General features: G+C 46.1%; 1 protein-coding gene across 9 annotated transcripts in view; it reads right to left on the bottom strand.

The window, feature by feature from the left end:
* The window catches only part of FHOD3 (formin homology 2 domain containing 3), a 476,176-nt gene that overhangs the window by 417,388 nt on the left and 39,392 nt on the right, over positions 1-19,396 (bottom strand). The gene's annotated exons all lie outside the window — the stretch shown is intronic.

Below are 19,396 nucleotides of genomic sequence, written 5' to 3'. Positions count from 1 at the left end.
TTTATTTGGGGATGGGAAGCCACACTCAGTGGAGTTCAGGACTTACTGTACTCAGGGATCACTCCTGGCGGTGCTTGAGGGAACCAAACCCGGGTTGGCAGTGTCCAAGGCAAACACCCTTCCTGCTGTGCTATTGCCCTGGCCCTGACAAGAAATATTTAATTTGCATAAAGAATATGAAGAAGGCGTTATTATTCTCACCTCATAACTGATGTCAAACTGTAAATCACAAGTGACAGAACACTAAGACTTGACCAAACAACTAGTCCAAGATTAGCACAAATAGTAGTAACATCTGAGCCCAGGCAGCCTGGCTCCTCTGACTGTGATCATGGCTAGAACAGAATATCAGAGAAGGAGGAGGAAAGACAGGAGTAAGGATAGCCAGAATCTGGAAAAAACCTGAATGCCTGAGAACAGATGACTGGTTAAAGAAACTTTGGTACATTTACACAATGGAGTACTATGTAGCTGTTAGAAAAGATGAAGTTATGAAATTTACATACAAGTGGTACTACATGGAAAGTATCATGTTAAGCGAAATGAGTCAGAAAGAGCGGGATAGACACAGAAAGATTGCATTCATCTGGGGAACATAAAGAAACAAAAAGGGAGACTAACACCCAGGAATGTCTGAGATTAGTACCGGGAAGTTTGCTCCATGACTTGAAGGCCAGCCACACATGCTAGGTGAAAAGGAAGCTCAGATAGAGAAGAGAGCACCAAATAAAGGGTGTTGTGAGGACCCTCCCAGGGTGGGAGAAGCATGCTAAAAGTAGTATATAGACCAAACATGATTGCCACTCAATGCCTCTCTTGCAAAACACAGTACCCAAAAGAGAGAGAGAACAAGGGGGAATGCCCTGCCACAAAGGCAGGGTGGGACGGGGGGGATGGGGGGTGGGGGGGATGCTGGGACCCGTGGTGGTGGAGGATGGGCACTGGTGGAGGGATGGGTACTTGATCACTGTATAACTGAAACCCAAGCACAAAAATTTATAAGTCTATAACTGTACCTCATGGTGTTTCACTAATAAAAAAAATTTTTTTAAATAAAAATAAATAATAAAAAAAAATACAGGAGTAAGGCCCCTGAGATTCAAACATTTCGAGCCAGAGTCAAACAGAAGGGACTTAAAAGGAGAAGTGTTGGGGACCTGAGGAAAAGCAGGAGATGACAGTCTCTAAACTGAGCGGGGTAGACAGCTGGAACAGTTTCTGGCAGATCACAGTCAGCTGAGATACGGCTTATCATCTAAAAATTTCAACTTGAATTTGGGTGTACTTAAGCCTCCCCATTTCAACTGCTCATTGCTTTGAACAATAGAAAACCTTGTGGGACACACCAAGATGTTTCCAGTTATCACACCTTCTGCAAACATTCACTGGACACATACACACACACACACACACTACACAGTCCCAGGTGCTTGTCAGGCCCACCAAGCTGTGCAACACTCATAAAGAGCTGAGACATAACCAGACTCACGGAGTAAAAACAGCATAATTCATGAACTTTGCCACTTCTCTGTAAATTCCTCAAACTCTTGCATAAAACTCATGAGGGAAATATTAATCCATTAGTACTTTTTTAAATCTGTTTTACTTATGGGGGAAATGACTGGAATATATAACGTAAGCATATAGAATACCTTGGATGTTACTTTAGAATTAAGAGGGTAAATTGGGAAGAAAGAGAACATTAGTGAAGGTACTTCACTAATAGGAGCCACCAACAAAAGAGAACCACTAAGGGGTTGGAGCAATAGCACAGCAGGTAGGGCGTTTGCCTTGCACATGGCCTACCCAGGTTCAATTCCAGCATCCTATATGGTCCCCTGAGTACCGCCAGTAGTAATTCCTGAGTGCAGAGCCAGGAGTAACCCCTGTGCATCTCCAGGTGTGACCCAAAAAGTAAAAGGAAAAAAAAAGAGTGAGAGAGAGAAAGAGCCACTCCACTAAAAAGAAGATGTATGTATAGAACAGGATTGGGGTCAGAGAGACAGCACAGTGGGCACTTGCCTTGCACACAGCTGACTCAGGCTTGATCCCTGGTACCACATATGGCCCCCTAAGCTCTGGCAGGAGTGATCCCTGAGCACTGAGACAGCAGTAAGCCCATTGAACCAAGTGTGGCCCAAAAATAAACAAACAAAATCACAGAATTGATGCTAGGATCATCCTGGTACGTGATGCACCAGAGAAAGCTGCGAAATGGAGGGGACTACATGTGCCAAGAGCAGAAAAGCCTTTTTGCTTTGCTTTTCTTTAGCCTGTTCCAGTAAAGTCCTTATCTGCCACCTACTACTGCACTTTCTTGGGCTCAAGGATGTTCCTGTCAAGCGCAGGCCTTCAAAGATCCCCCGGCCCCACAACACAGCACAGGTGAGGCACATGCTCACAGCACCCAGATGCTACTCGTCAAGGTCTGGAAGCCAATGGCTGTGGCAGAGTGAGCGGGGAGCTGGCAGCAGAGAACCAGTCTTGGCAGAGGGGGCTCAGGCAAACAAAACCATGCATGAGCCCATTTTGGGGAGCTCCAAACCCTCAACACATGCTTTGCTGTCACATCGTCCTTCACTTAAAAGAAGTGAAATCCGGGGCCAGAGCAATAGCACAGCAGGTAGGGCGTTTGCCTTGCACGCGGCCGACCCGCGTTCAATCCCCGGCATCCCATATTATCCCCCAAGCACCGCCAGGAGTAATTCCTGAGTGCAGAGCCAGGAGTAACCCCTGAGCATTTCTGGGTGTGACCCAAAAAAGAAAAAAAAATAAATTAAGTAAATTGGCTTCTTTAAAAAAAAAAATCCAAAATAAGAATTTCTAAACTGTGATCACAGAACATGACACACCAAGTGCGGGTGTGTTGCTGGTCGCACCCACACCCCCCAACCCTGGGCCTCTACTCGGCTCTGCCTCATAGGTTCTGTGATGTGAGCCAGAACAGGCCAGAGAATTCACATCTGTGGGAGTGAGGAGGGGGAAGCACAGACCCTGACTTAGAATCACAAGGCTCAGTTACTGCCCAGTGCCTCTGCCAGGCCTAGAACAAAGGCGTCCCTAGAATAGGGAGCTTCTATGGCCACACCCCAACCATCTAAGTCCATGAGGCAGGGCTCAGTCTGTTGATCCTTCCCCACTGGCCCGAGATGATCTCATGCTGGACCTGGAGCTCCATGCTGAGACCAGGTGGCAGAGAAACCTCACTGCCATCCCTTCCCGGAAAGCCAAAGTCTCAGGTTTGGACCATGAGCAGACTACAAAGGAGGACGGACGAGTCAACCTCTTTTCCCACTTCACCCAGTCCCAAGTCCTGCACCCCATCTCTGTTGCTCTCGTGTGTGTGTGTGTGTGTGTGTGTGTGTGTGTACGCGTGCATGCGTGCACACACGAGTGCAGTGATCTTCATACCAAGCTGAGTGTCTGGTCCCAGGGTATGGGTGCTGACCCTTTGCCTCGGGGGAAGATGCACTGATATCCTAGGAAAACACCTCAACGGGCCAAGAATCTAGCTCCACCTGGCATCAGTCACCCGCATACCCAGAGCGGAAACCGCACCTCCAGGAAGGTCCAGCTGGCTGAGACTGGGAACTTCTAGGAAGCATTTTCAAGAATCTGAAAGGGTGAGCTGCCTGCTGGCCAAGAAAACCCAGACACCCTACTGATGCAGGAACCGCTCCAGAAAATGACCCTTCGGAAAGAAAAATGTAAAGATAGCTTCAAAGGCAAGAACCTGGCTCCGGCCTTGGGGTGGCCTGTTGGTCACCTGTGGAGCCACAGAGTGGGGATCTGAGCGCACACTCGCAGCTCATCACCAGAACCCTCAGGGATCCGAGGGCACCGCAGCTCATAGCCAGGCCTAATCTAGCCCGCACAGCATGCGCAAGTGCTTTTGGCTAAGTGTTACTCCTGGAAAGAGACTCTCCTTAAGATTCCAGATTTCCAGCCTCCCTTGCAGAACAGACAGTTGTAGAATTCGAGGGGTGGAGGAGGGTGGTGGAGTGAGGGTGAGAGCTTCCAGGCCTCCACTCAGGGTCCCTCAAACTCTCCGTGATGAAACAGACACTTCCTTCATGGCAGGTTCAGACCTACACGAAAGTCACGTTCTCTCAACAGCCAAAGAATTTCAAAATCAGCAAGAAATCAGCATTTTCCTTCTTCCCTTCAGCACTCATTAACCCAGTGACCAGACAGCTGCAGTTTAGTGATCAGAAGAAATGCTGCACCAAAGCCCCTCTCCACCTGCATAGCCCTGAGGTCTGTGCTGCCTTTAAGACCCTGAGCATCCCCGGCCCCTGTGCCAGCCTCCCCTGCTCTGCTGGGTCTTGCCATCACCAAAGCAAACAGAAATCCACCCCCATGCGGAGGACTCTGCAGTCCAGGTTCCCGGGGCCCTGTTGAGTTGGGGGGATGCCTTCCCCCACCTGGCATGACGCAGCACGGCTGGCAAGAGCCCTAATGAAAGGCTGCTCTCCCGGCTCCTGGCCACAGCTTTTTTAATCCAATTTAAAAATCCACAGGCATCTGTGCATTTCTAAATTATAACTTGTCCATCTGTAATTGCAGGGGGCGGGGAAGCAACCTTGTCCTTGCTCCTAAGCAGAAGGCCACTCGGCTTTGGTCCTGGAGCTGCCAGGTGTGCCAAAGAGGGGCACCTGGGGAGGAGCCTCACAGAACTGCTTCCATCTGTGCCACGGCTCTTGGCCTGTGCGTGCCCCGGAGCACGCTGAGCGGGTGGACACCTTTCAGGTGGGCGTGACAGGCTGATGTGGGAGAGAGAAAGTCACTGCCTCGTTTGAGGCTGTTCTGCTTGGAGAGCAAGATGCTGCGATCGCATCCCCAGACTGGGGTGTTTGGGGATCTCATGCATTGGGCAGGATGTGCATTTTCTGCCATGAAAGAGAAAAAATGATCAGTACATGACTTTAGGTATGTCCCTGAGAGTTTGGCGCTTCTGACCTTTGATATAAAATAAATTTCCCAATTTTTGAGAGGCCATAGAGAGCACAGCAGGCTGGAGACCAAGGTTCAATCCCACAAGTTCCTTCAACCCCTACCAGGACCGATCCCCTAGCAATCCCCTAGGAGGGGGTCTTGGGCACTGCTGGGGGCACTCCCCCATAAAAACAAGCACTGTAGCACTGTCCTCCCTTTGTTCATCGATTTGCTCAAGCAGGCCCAGTAATGTCTCCATTATGAGACTTGTTGTTACTGTGTTTGGCATATCGAATACGCCACGGGGAGCTTGCCAGGCTTTGCCGTGCGGGCGAGATACTCTCGGTAGTCTGCCGGGCTCTCCGAGAGGGGTGGAGGAATCAAACCCGGCTTGGCTAAGCTGGCCACATGCAAGGCAAACGCCCTACCCGCTGTGCTATCGCTCCAGCCCAAACAAATAATGACTAAATAAAATTAAGGATCAAGTTTTAGAATCAATAAAAAATTTAAGCACAAGGAACAGAGTGATAGTATAACAGGTAGGACATTTGAGAGCCTTGTACACGTAGCCACCAGGAAAAAAAAAGTCATGAAATCTGCTTATAAATGCATGGGCATGGAGAATATCATGCTGAGTTAAATGAGTCAGAAGGAGGGGGTTGACATAGAATGATTGCACTTATTTGTGGGATATAAGAAAGAAAAAACATAGTAGGAGACTAATACCCAAGGACAGTAGGAACAAGGGCCAGGAGGACGGACCCATGATTAGAAGTTTACTACAGGTGGAGAAAGGGAAGAGGACAGTTAGGGTAGAGAAGTCCACTATGACAATGAGAGCTGGAAATGAGCACTCTGGACAAGAACTGAGTGCTGAAAGTAGGTAAAGGGATATCCATGATAACTTTTCAGTACCTTATTGCAAACCATAATGCCCAAAAGGAGAGAGAAAGAGAGTGAAAGAGTGAGAAAGAGAGAGTGAGCAAGAAAGAAAGAGAGTGAATGAGAAAGAGTGGGAGAGAAGAAAAGTGACTGCCGCCGAGGCAGGCTGAAGCTGGGAGGGTGGCAGGTGGGAAACTGGGGACATTGGTGGTAGGAAATGTCCACTGGTGAAGGGAAGGGTGTTGGAACACTGTATGATTAAGACCCAGTCCTGAACAACTCTGTAACTCTGTATCTCATGGTGATTCAATTTTTAAAAATTTAATTTTAAAAAATATCCTTGCACACGGCCAACCATGGTTTGATCCCTGGCATCCCACATGGTTCCCCCAGCCCCCACCAGGGGTGATTCCTGAGTCCAGAATCAGTAGTAAGCCCTGAGCACTGCCAGGTATGGCCCCCCAAAAATTTAAGCATAGAAATTTTAATGTGATTGAACATCTCCTGTGATGTCCTGAATTTAGATGAACACCTGGTGATTCAAAGCAGTTGCCAATTACCATTTTTGAGATCCACAGAAACTTTGTTTCTTAAAAACCATAGTATGAGGTCAACTTCAAATAAAAAGTCAAATCTATTTTTTTTTCAGGTCCCAGAAATGGCCAGGATGGCTTCCATCTCACATTTGTGATAGAGCTCACTTTCTGGAGGTGCCCTCCAGGGAAGAGAACTCAGGTATTTCTGGGGAGAAGCTTCTACCTGCCATTTTCATGGATAAGGACACATGGCACAATGCCTGCTTGTTACTAGAGAGTTACCAAAACAGTCATTTTTAGTATCTTTTTAATTTTTGTGTTTTTAAATTTCATTTTTAATTTTGGCTATGTTCAGGGCTTATTCCTGTCTTAGTGCTCAGGAATCATTCCTGGTGGTGCTCTGGGAACTCTATGTAGTGCTGGGAATCAAACCAGGGTCCAGCCACATGCAAGGCACTTAAGTGTCATAACCCCTGCACTATCTCCCAAAAAACCATGGAGATTTTTAGGACCTCTGCCCACTCGATTTTGAGGCAGACAGAAATTTCCAGTTGCTGTGAAGAAAGTCTCTGGCCAGGCTGCAGCAGATGTGTCTAGTATATGTACACGTTCACCTCCGGGAAGGCTGTCACAAGCACTCGTGCTGTTTCTACGGTGAGAAGCCGAGTCCCACACACAGTGCCCACACACACCCTACTTCGGGGTGACAACTGAGCAAGGGGGGAGCCAACCAGCTCCCAGTCCCCTTCAGTGCTGCAGAATGGGCAGCAAGAGCACCCAACTCTCAGCCCACCTGGAGGCCAGAAGCAGTGACATGGGCAGCATCCGCCTGGGGCATGCTGGTTGCCTCCGCAAGGCAAGCATCTCTGACTCTGACCAAGGACGCAGTTCTAGCAAAGGTCAACCAATGGGACAGGACTGGAAAGAGTGGGCAGGTCTAGAGATCCAAGGTGTTCCTAGTTTCATGCTAGGAGAAACATTCAGATGAAATGTCTCTTAAGAAAGGAGAGCCCATGGGGCCAGAGTGATAGCACAGCCGGGAGAGCATTTGCCTTGCACATGGTTGACCCAGGTTTGGTCCTTGGCATCCCATATGGTCCCCCCAGCACCGCCAGGAGTAATTCCTGAGTGCAGAGTCAGGAGGAACCTACGGAGGGAGGGAGGGAGGGAGGGAGGGAGGGAGGGAGGGAGGGAGGAAGGAAGGAAGGAAGGAAGGAAGGAAGGAAGGAAGGAAGGAAGGAAGGAAGGAAGGAAGGAAGATAGGCCAGCCCCATGGCTGGGAGCTAGTACAGTGGTTTGGTTGCATGTCTAGAACATGCCTGACCTGGATTGGAACCCTGGCACTGCGTGACCTCCTGAGCATCCCTGGAGGCCCCTGAGCATCTCTGGGGTGGCCCTAGTGACCCCCAAGCAGCACTGCTTCCATGTTTCTGGGTGGTAACTCCATGTTGGCACAGAGCCTCAGTCAGACTTCGGACACCTGCAGCTGCTCCTAAGGCCAAGGTGAGGGGAGCAGGTCTTGGGCACCTGACAAAGGTCGGGGACACACAGTCAGGAATATTAGGTGGAATGGACTCTGGGTGGGTCCACAGCACTTCAGAACACCTCCCACCTGCCGCCAGAGCTCCGTACTTCCATGAGTCTCCAGGCACTGAGCCACATAACAGGTAGGACACCGGCCTCTCCCTTCTCACTCACACTGGAGAGTTCTCGCAAAACCCAGACACAAGGTTAGAGCCATAGTACAGCAGGGAAGGCACTTGCCTTGCACATGGCTAACCCAGATTCGAGCCTTAACACCCCATGTGGCCCCCCAGCACAAGAGTGATCCTTAAGCACAAAGCCAGCAGAAAGGCCTGAACACCACTGGGTGTGGCCCAAACACAAACAAAAGAACCACAATCACTTTACCAGTTACCACTCTCAGAAAAGGGCCAAGAGTGGGTGTCCACACAGGAATGGCTGAGATTAGTACCAGGAATTTTGCCCCATGAATGGAAGGCCAGCCACAGGCTCTAGGTGAAAAGGAAGCTCAGATAGAGAAGAGATTACCAAATGAAGGGTGTTGTGAGGGCCCTCCCAGGGTGGGAGAAGCATGCTAAAAGTAGTCGATAGACCAAACATGATTGCCTTTCAAAGCCTCTCTTGCAAAACACAGTACCCAAAAGAAGAGAGAGAGAACAAGGGGGAATACCCTGCCACAGAGGCAGGATGGGACGGGGGGGGGGGGGATGAGGGGGGGGGGATGCTGGGACCCATGGGGATGGATGACGGGCACTGGTGGAGGTATGGGGACTTGATCATTGTATAACTGAAACCCAAGCACAAAATTTGTAAGCCTATAACTGTACCTCATGGTTTTTCACTAATAAAAAAAAAAAATAAATATATAAAAAAAAAAAAAAAAAAAGAACAAGTCCAAAATCTGGCCTAGTCCAGCACTGGCTAGAACATAAACATAAATTAAATAAATTTACATTTGAACATAAATTGAATAAAATTACATCTAAAATAAAATCTATTCACATCAAATGCACAGTAATGTGCATGCATCAATTTATTATGTTCATAGGATAATAACATGGTTACATTAGTGTTACAATTTTAGTTCTGATGTACAATGTCATTGCATCCCCACCAAAGAGCCCAGGCTTTCTCAAAACTGAGATTTGTTTTTAATTCACTTTTTGAATTTAAGTTATATGTTTACAGTGATGGTGACAGTTATATTTTTGGTGTATATATGCTAGCTCCTCTTCCCAACACTAAAGTTCTCAAGAACCATCACCAACATCATGTGTCACTTCCAGTACACCTGATCATTCCTATCACCTACTTCCTACTCACCTTGTAATCTCATCCTTTAATAGAGTGCCTAGGGGTTTTGATGAGTTGTTTATATATTTGATTTAATTTATATAACACAGCTTAATAAGATTATTTGGTATTTGATCTTGTCATTGTGACTTATTTTGCTCAGCATGATATCCTCAAGTTGTTACAAATGTATGATGTTAGTTTTTTCTTGTTATTATGAAATATTTCATTATGCATATATACGACAGCTTCTTTATCAATTAATCTGCCATTTGACATTTCAGCCATTTCTATATCATGACATATAGAAGCTTTTAATTTTGGTTCATTGAAGATTATCCTGTGAACACATTATGTTGGACATTTAGTATCTAGCTTGTTTTGTCTGAAAATAAAAAATGAGATAAAAGATATTTAAAAAAAAAAAAAAAAAAAAAAAAAAGAGTGGGTGTCCAGGTGTAGAACATCTCCAAGTGCCTGTCACCAAACTACATGGGGCCTTGAGGAACAAGCCATGGGTATTAAATGAGACACCCTATCAGGGCACCAAAATTATAGGCACAAAAAGCTCACAGCTCAGCTGAAAACAGCCTCAATCTGCCCTTTGTTCTGGTTTTTAGTTTTGGGCGCCATCCCCAGTGATGCTTAGAGGTTAGTCCTGGTGGTACCTAGGGGATCATCTGGGATGCTGGCGATCAAACCCAGGTGGGTCAAGTGCAAGGCAAGCACTCTACCTGCTGTACTATTTCTCTGGCCCCCTGATCTACCTCTTCAATATGCTGAAAATTCCAACTTTCTTAAGAGAGACCATGCCATGGTAGTAGCATAAAACCCTTGAATTACCATACTCTGTCCTTAGATGGTTGTTGAACACCTGGTCTATACCAGACACTGTGTTAGCTAGTGGTTAAGGCATGACTGATCAGCACAACCCAGTTCCTCTGAGACAAATGTGGATGGGTCCAGAAAGTGCCCAGGAAGTGTCAAAGGAATGTGTTCCTGGCCTTTACACTCTGGGCATCGTTTTTTTGGACTTTTCAGTTCTTTGACCAACAGTAGCACTATTAGTAAGACAATCAATAAGGAAAAATAGCTCTCAGCAATACTTGGCAAACTGGGCCAACAATTTAATGAGAAGGTCCAAGGAAGCAATGCTGCTTGGGGATCACCAAAGTCACCCCAGTGGTGCTCAGGGGTCTCAAGGGATGCACTCAGGGATTCTCTGGAGGTCACGCAGTGCCAGGGTTCAAATCCAGGTCAGGCATGTGCTAGATATGCAACCTAACCACTGCATTAGCTCCCAGCCACTGGGCTGACTTTTCTTAAGAAAGAAACATTCCATCTGGAACAGCATGAGCTATGAGCAGTAGTCCAAGACTCCACGAGTACCCACCCTTTATGTGCTTTGCCCCACCAAGTCATCAGAGAGAGTAAGAAAGGGGGTGGGGTGGCAATTGTCCCCATCTGTGAGCTGCCAGGGATGCCACAACCACAAATTCAAGACATAAACATCTGCAGCAAGAGTGCTGCTCTGTCGCAGCTCAGTTCTGGGCATACAGATCCTTCCACGTGGAGCTTGGCAGCGGGCCTGGGAAAGAGGTCAGTGCCCTCCTCACCACTGGCCTTCACTAAGGCACAAAGGAGCAGCTTGGCTCTTTTTACATATCACGGTATCACGGTCCTCCCATTGTTCATCGATTTGCTCAAGCGGGTCCAGTAACGTCTCCATCATGCGACTTGTTGTTACTGTGTTTGGCATATTGAGTACGTCACGGGTAGCTTGCCAGGCTCTGCCGTGCAGATGAGATACTCTCAGTAGCTTGCCGGGCTAGAGTGATAGCACAGCGGTAAGGCGTTTGCCTTGCACGCAGCCAACACGGCCAACTTTTTACATATACATATATATAATTATATCTTATTTTGTTTTATATTTTACTCACAAGTTGTCAACTAGTGAAGGTAGATATTTTTTTATTGAATCACTGTGAGATACAGTTACAAAGTTTCATGATTAAGTTCTAGTCATACAATGATCGAGCACCCATCCCTCCACCAGTGCGTATTCCCCACCACCAATGTCCCCGGTATCCCTCCCGCCACCCCCACCTTCATCCCACCCCCTGCCTCTATGGCAGACACCTTCCTTCTTACTCTCTCTCTACTTTGGGGCATTATGGTTTGCAATACAGATACTGAGAGGCCATCATGCTTGGTTATCTACTTTCAACACACATCTTCCATCCCGAGAGACCCCTCCAACCATCATTTAGTTAATGGTCCCTTCTCCATCCCAACTGCCTTATCCCCTAGCACATGAGGCAGGCTTCCAGACTGTGGCGTGATCCTCCTGGGCCCTATCTCTACCGTCCTTAGGTGTTAGTCTCATGTTACTTTATATTCCACAAATGAGAGCAGTCATTCTATGTCCCTCTCTTTCTGACTGATTTCACTTAGCATGGTACATTCCATGTCCATCCACTTATACTCAAATTTCATGATTTCATCTTTCCTAACAAGCTCAGCTCTTTTAAGAGTCACAGCCCACAGAAGACCTGACACTCAGGAGCAGCAAGAAATGGAGACCCATGTAAGTGACTTATCAATGTAGCTCCCACTCAGCCCCTGATGGGCATCGCCCTCCACTACATGCACCAATAACCAGAGGCGCCCTTCCAGGGCATGTCCTTGGCAGCAGCACAGCAACCTGGGTGGAAGGCGCTAGAGGGATTAAAGGAACAAGGGGCTGCTGGCAGGGAAGGAGTTGGTGAGACTCTGCCCCAACCTCATACCCAACATGTGCTCTCTTCTCACAACCTCGCAGCACCCCACACTTCTCAGGTCTACTGATACACTCAGTCATTCACTGCCTCCCTCATACCCTGGGCTCCTGTGGTCCTCCCAACAGTCCAGCTTCCCAGACAAACACACACATGTGTTCTGGGACCCCCACCTGCATACCAAGCCCCTCTCACAAGCACTGGAAGCAAGTCCCTCCTGGATGATATGGCCATAGAAACAATGGACAATTGGGCAACAAAGTCACATTTTCCTACCCCCCCCCCAGCAACCCCAACAGCTAGGACTTTATCTCGGGATGGCCAAATTCACCCTTTTGGGGGGTAGGTGGTGGTTGAGGCCACACCTAGAAATGCTCAGGGGTTACTCCTGAATCTGCACTGAGGTATTACTCCTGACAGTGCTCAGGGGACCATATGGGATACCGAAGATGGACCCCGGGTTGACTACACGCAAGGCAAACCATTGTCCAATCACTCTGGCACCCCCAAGTGCATCCTTGTAGGTCTCTTTAAGTTCCAAGGGGAGAAGTGTAATTGCAGGAAGGAAGAGTAGTAAGTAAGCCTGTAACTGTTTAGCATTATGGCTGAGCTGGTTTTCTTCAACCAAGGCATAATAAATACGTCCTTACAGTTATAGAGCATGTTACAATAGTTGAAATACTTTCACAAACATTATTCCCTTTGGTGAAGGAAAATTCCTACTTTGGACATTTTTTTATTTAAATGCTTTGTTTTCATTTCTTTATAAGCATTTACATAATTCATTCTGCAATATAAAACACAGACCACAACCCTATAAAAGGTCACCTCCAGAGCACAAAAGAATCAACTTTTTATTTCTTTTTTTTTAATCTAATAGATGTGGTTAGCTTGCACTTAGGTTGGGTGATCTCAGGATAGTTCTAAGTTGGTGGGTATCCAGTTCACACAGCACAATACCCCTGAGTGGAGGAGAAAGAGCACTTTCTGCTGTAGTCAGGGCAGTTCTCTGTGGGTTCAGATACACCCTCCAGAATCAAAGGACAAACAGACCCAGAATCACACACTCCCTGGCAAACATGACTAATCAATCACTTCAGTCTTTCTTCTGAGACCTAACCTCAAGACTCCTCCCAAACACGGACATTATCAGAGCACAATGCTTTTACTAAGTCCCAGACTGCTGGGGTGGGCTCTACTGTGACCTGGATATTGTACTTATGTTCTTCTCTGGAATTCCCTCTCCCATTGTGAAGCGGCTCATGGATCTGTGAGATACTACCCAGGTATTCGCAGCATTACCCCATAGACCCTATTTATACCTGACCAGAGTCACATCAGGATCTGGTCTGATCTTTTCTTTAGCTCCTTCATAGCTAAAGCACAATTCATCCATCACTCCTTCTGTCCCCTCTAGTTGGATCCTGCATTACTGATCCTGATTCACATCACAGCAGCCATAAGACAGCGAATGCTGCAGTGAATTGTTGACAATATCTCCAATACTTCCTTCATGATCTCAAAAGAATTATTTTTAGAATGAGAAAGATACTACAGAGGTTAAGGTACATGTTTTGCATTCAGTTGACCCCTGTTCAATCCAGTACCACATCATCCTCTTGAGCATCAAGTATTACCAGGTATAGCCTGGAGGCCACCAAGTCCATCAGAGTGGTCTGAATAATACCCAGTACCACAGGGCCCAAGGAGCTCCAGATAAAGCCTCAGGTCCTTGCACTGAACTGTCAGCCCAGTATTCTGAGAATTTCAGGCCTTCTGAGACTACTTGGGAGAACCGAAAAAGGGAGAGAAAATATTTTTAATGATGCTCATTAAACTACACTCTACATTCCTACTTCATACTACAGTGACATATCTCTCAGAATTCTTTCATGTCATTAGCACAGTGAATACATATTTCTAATATGATGCTGTGTATGGGAATGATTCTTTCAGGTGGGAATAATCATGAAGACTTGGGTCAGATAGAACAATTGAACTTGACTCTGCTTCACATACAACAGACTGTGTGAACAGGCAAACGAGGGCAGATAAAATCAAGATGCACCAAAGTTTTCTAAAGGAGGGACACTAGGGACCAGAGTGATAGATAGTACAGCAGGTGGATATTTGCATAGCACACAATCAGTTCAATCCCCGGCATCCTGTATGGTCCCCTGTGCACTGCCAGGGGTAATTCTTAAGTGCAGAGCCAGGCATAATCCTTGAGCTTCCCCAAGAGTGACCCAAAAAGCCAACAAAAAAGGAGGAGGGGGCAGAGAAGGAGCGATCATTGGAAGAGTCTTGAGCCATGAAATCAGCAAAAATAGGGAGCCTGGACCTGGGTGAGTCCGTAGGGTGGTGGGGGTAATGGCATCAGGTGAGTATTGCTCTGCATTTACTCCCTGATAATTCCCAACCAGTACGTGGATTTAAAAGTCATCCATCCTCCAAACACCCAAGCACAGTTGAGATAAGTTCCAGGAGGTCTGCTCCACGGCTTGGAAGCTGGCAGCACATGCTGGGGAAAAGGCAACCCAGATAGAGAAGGGAACACCAAGTAAAGGGTGTTTGGAGGACTCGCTCGGGATGCGAGATACATGCTGAAAGTAGACTATAGACCAAACACGATGGCCACTCAATACCTCTATTGCAAACCACAACACCCTAAAAAAAGAAAGAGAGAGAAAAAGGGAACGCCCTGCCACAGAAGTGGGGCGGGGTGGGGGTTTGTAGGGGGTTGGAGGGCTACTGAGTTCATTGGTGGAGAATGGGTACTAGTGGAGGGATGGGTACTTGATCATTGTATAACTGAAACCCAAGCACGAAAGTTTGTAAGTCTACAACTGTACCTCATGGTTTTTCACTAATAAAAATAAATAAAATTCATCCACCCTTGTCATCTAACTCCCCTATAGTCTTAACTTAAATCTGAACTTGAAAATCTACTTGGATATCCAACTAGACAGCTGCTCTTGGATATCCAACTAGACAGTCCCAAATTAACACATCCAAATTGAGGTCCTCATCTCCCCACCCACCAGCTCTCCCTCCACACTCTCATCTCAAAAGGACAGACCATTCTCTTCAGGTTGCAACTTACTAAAACCATTTGAGAAAGCACCCGGCCCTGACTTCATGATATACTCAGGACCTCTGGGCTTCTCCCAACATCATCGTTCTAATGAGGTTCCCAGAAGCCACACCCACTTACGCTACAGACTTCCTGCAACCAGCAGCCAAAGGGTTCCTCTATAAAGTGAGTCTTATTATTGACATTTCACTGCTCAAGACCCTTCAGTGGCTGACTTCTGCACAGTCTCACAGTGCATAAGAGCCTTATGTGCACTGCTGTCCATTTGCCTTTTCCCATCTCCTTTCACTGTACTCCAACCATTACGGATACCTGGAGGTTTTTCAGCCTAGCACGCTCCTGCCACAGGGCCTTTGCACTTACTGTTATCTCTGCTTGAAACAATCTTCCAAGTAACATTTCATCAAATCTACACAAGTACTCAAACAGGACCATGCCAATGGTTGTGACTTATTGGTGGACACAAATCTAACATAAATTTTCTAAGTGAATATACATTGTCTAAATAAATGTAAGCGGGGAAACAAAATTTAAAATGATAAAGCCCAGAGTTTCTGATTGCTATTCCACCACTCCAGGTGAGACTTGCCTCCTACTGCCATCACTGGGCCTAGCTAGGAAAAGAAGGCAGAGCCCCTCTCAACAAGGTCTCAGCAGCTCCACACCTGACCTGCACCCAGTTAGGAGCCACACCACAGCTCTTGAAGCATGTGGCCACATAAGATAGAACTATCCAGCAAATTACACACTTCTCCCAGTTATATTACCTGTCATTCAGTGAGGACAGGACAGAGAAGACAGAGAGAAACCTCCAGCCTAATCCCCCAGTATCTTCCAGGGGTCTAACTACAAAAGATTCACCCCCAGCACAGCAAGTACACTAGAAAGCCAACAGAGAAAACACGGAGAAGCCCACCAGGTTCAATGAATGAAAGCTATCGCTGAAGACATAAACAACACCAACTTCCTCAGAAAATCCTCAGACAGTATCTTGAGTGACACCATGATAAGGATTTTTAACAAACTCAAAGAAATAATGGCACAGGAAGTCAGAAAAACAAAAGAAAATATGAATCAAAAAAATTTTAAAACTACTATAAGAAATTATAGACGTTAAGAGGAAGTTAGCACTATCCTCCCATTGTTCACCAATTTGCTCAAGTGGACCCAGTAACGTCTCCATTGTGAGACTTGTTGTTACTGTGTTTGGCATATCAAATACATCACCGGGTAGCTTACCAGGCTTTGCCGTGTGGGTGAGATACTCTCAGTAGCTTACCGGGCTCTCCAAGAGGGATGGAGGAATTGAACCCAGGTCAGCCGCCCCGGCTGGGTGCAAATGTCCTACGGCTGTGCTATTGCTCCAGCCCAAGAGGAAGGCAGATGATTTAAAAAAAAAAAAAACTCAATAGACGCTCTCAATAACAGAATAACAATAGTTGAGCAAAAGATCAGAAGCTGCAGATGAGAAGGAAGAAGCCCCTAGGAAACAGCAGAAGGTGGAAAACAGAGTGATAGCATAGCGGGTAGGGCATTTGCCTTGCACGTGGCTGACCCAGGTTCAATTCCTCAGTCCCTCTTAGAGAGTTCGGCAAGCTACCAAGAGTATCCCGCCCACACAGCAGAGCCTGGCAAGCTCCCCGTGGTGTATTCAATATGCCAAAAACAGTAACAAGTCTCACAATGGAGACGTTACTGGTGCCTGCTCGAGCAGGACAACAGTGGTACAACAGTGCTACAATGCTACAACCAGAGAACTATGGGATGAGTTCAAGAGAAACCATGTAAGAATCATCAGATCCCCTGAAGAAGAGGAGAGCAAATGTGATGAATGAACAACAGCTAAAGAAGTCATACATAAGAACTTCCCAGACTGAGGTTTACAGGCACCATGATCCAAGAAGCCAGAAAGGTCCCAGTGAAAATTGACCCAATTAGGAAAACTTCAAGAAGACTATATTCAAAATGACAAAATCCAGAGACAGAATACTGACTGCAGCAAAACCAAAAAAAGAACGTTCATACAAAGGAAAGCCCATAAGATGTACAACAGATCTATTGAATGAGACTCCACAAGCCAGAAGAGTATGAAAGAATATAGTACAGAAGTTCAACAAACTGAATACCTAACAAGAATACACTTTATCCAGCTAGAGTATCACTCGGATTTGAAGGAACTATACAGAGCTTCATGGACAGGCAGTAGATTTTGGAATTCAGAACCCTGAAGCCAGTTTTGCAAGAAGCATCAAAAGAGCTCCTTGAAAGTATAGGAGAAGCTTCCCAATATGTGCCACTGAGTGTGGGATTCACTAACGGTACATATGGTTGCCCTCTAGTAGATTATGAAAGTAGATTAAAAAGCATAACAATAAATCACCACAAACTGACTCTTATCGACTTATTTTCTGATAATTCCATTTGTCATTCTTTTAAGTTTTGTTGAAACAAATATGAAATAAATTTGCTAGATGCCTGATGAGGACAAAGGGGGGTGCAGGCAGGGGTGGTGTCTACGTGGGGTGGGAGGGAACTTGGGGACATTGGTGAAAAGAAAGGTAGTAGAATTGGCATTGGGATATTGAATGCCTAAAACAACTCTATTATGAATAATTTTGTATTTTTTTTAATTTTTATTAGTGAAACACCATGAGGTACAGTTGTAGACTTACAAATTTTTGTGCTTGGGTTTCAGTTATACAATGATCGAGTACCCATCCCTCCACCAGTGCCCATTCTCCACCACCAGTGATCCCAGTAGCCCTCCCACCCACCACCCCATCACCCCCTCCGCCCTGCCTTTGTGGCGGGGCATTCCCTTTTGCTCTCTCTTTCCTTTAGGGTGTTGTGGTTTGCAATACAGGCATTGAGTGGCCATCGTGTTTGGTCTATAGTCTACTTTCAGCATGCATCTCCCATCCTGGGAGGATCTTCCCAACACCATTTATTTGGTGCTCCCTTCTCTATCTGACCTGCTTTTTCCTCTAGCATGGGCGGCTGGCCTCCAAGCCATGGAGTGAATAACTTTATAAACCATAGTGTTTTAATTAAAAAAAGAGAGAAGTGATAAAGCCCATGATGTTAGCATTGTTTAGGAGACATACTGTCCTTGCATAGTTAGGGGAACGCTCAAACTGCCTTGGAGAGCAGCATGGGATCGCAGGCGACTCAGACGTCTCCTCAGCTTCTCCCAAATTAGCAGCCACGCTCTGACACACTTTGCAGAGATACCACAGAAAGCAATTGATTTTGTGCCTATTTTTGGCCAGTTAGCAGATAACCGGTCATGACAGAAACAAAACTCTTGAATCACTAAGATGAAAAAAGCCAGACTCAGAAAAAAGAAATGTTGAAAGGTGGCAAAGGCAAGCTTGACTAGGCACTGCCCCAGTATCTAAAACTGGGAAGAAGTTAAAAAGTTGTGGGGGTGGGGCATGGGGGAAGATAGTCCAGCAGGGTAAAGAGCTTGCCTTGCACGTGACTGTCCAAGACTCAGTCTCCAGGACCACCTACATGAGCATGACCAGGAGTGACCCTGAGTGCAGAACCAAGAGGAAGCCCTGAGTACCACATGGAGTGCAACCACCTAAAAAATAAAAAGCCTTTGCACTGTTTCACAAACTCAATAATTTGGTTATTCTCCCTAAGAAGTATACCATTTTAACTGCTTTATTAGTATAGAACTTGTGGGGAAAAAAATTCTACACCAAATGCACTACCCGTTTCATCAGAGAAAATAGTTTTTCATGTCAACTTAATACATGAGGAGCAGCACTAAGTAAAAACCAAGCACAAATTCTCTTAAAACAACTTATTTTTAAGAACAAATCATGTTCTGAAATTATCTGGTTAGACTGAAAGAGAGCAGAATTTTTTTTAAAAAAGTTGCAACTTGGAAGTCACTTAATTATAGCACCGGGTCATGTATAGTTGAATCTTTCAATTCCCATAAACTTAAAGCTTTCTCTTTTCTTCCCTTGATTTTCCCATTACCAACATGGGGTCTGACTGAAGAAACTAGTGCTTTTGTGGACTTTTTTTTTTAATTAGAGTAGTGTTGATTTAACACATTGACACTGGTGGTGCACCCTTGAATATGGCTGAGTTACAAATTGTAGTGACAGTGTGAACATGTTAAAACAAGGCATATTTCACTTCAATTCAGGCACCGTGTTCACAAAAGATGGCCATGGATGGACTGCTGAGTGGTCCCAGCCCATGATACTCCACAGATAAAGAGCCTGCAGGAAGAAGCCACCATGCCCAGTTTGAAGGAATCAGTGCCATTGAACCATCTTAGTCGGTTGAGGCTGCTACAACAAAACAACATAGACTCAATGACAAACAATAGATAT

The sequence above is a fragment of the Sorex fumeus genome, unplaced genomic scaffold (genome assembly GCF_029834395.1).
Source record: "Sorex fumeus unplaced genomic scaffold, SorFum_2.1 ptg000128l, whole genome shotgun sequence".
NCBI classification, from domain to species: domain Eukaryota; kingdom Metazoa; phylum Chordata; class Mammalia; order Eulipotyphla; family Soricidae; genus Sorex; species Sorex fumeus.
This window is presented reverse-complemented; position numbering and strand designations above follow the sequence as displayed.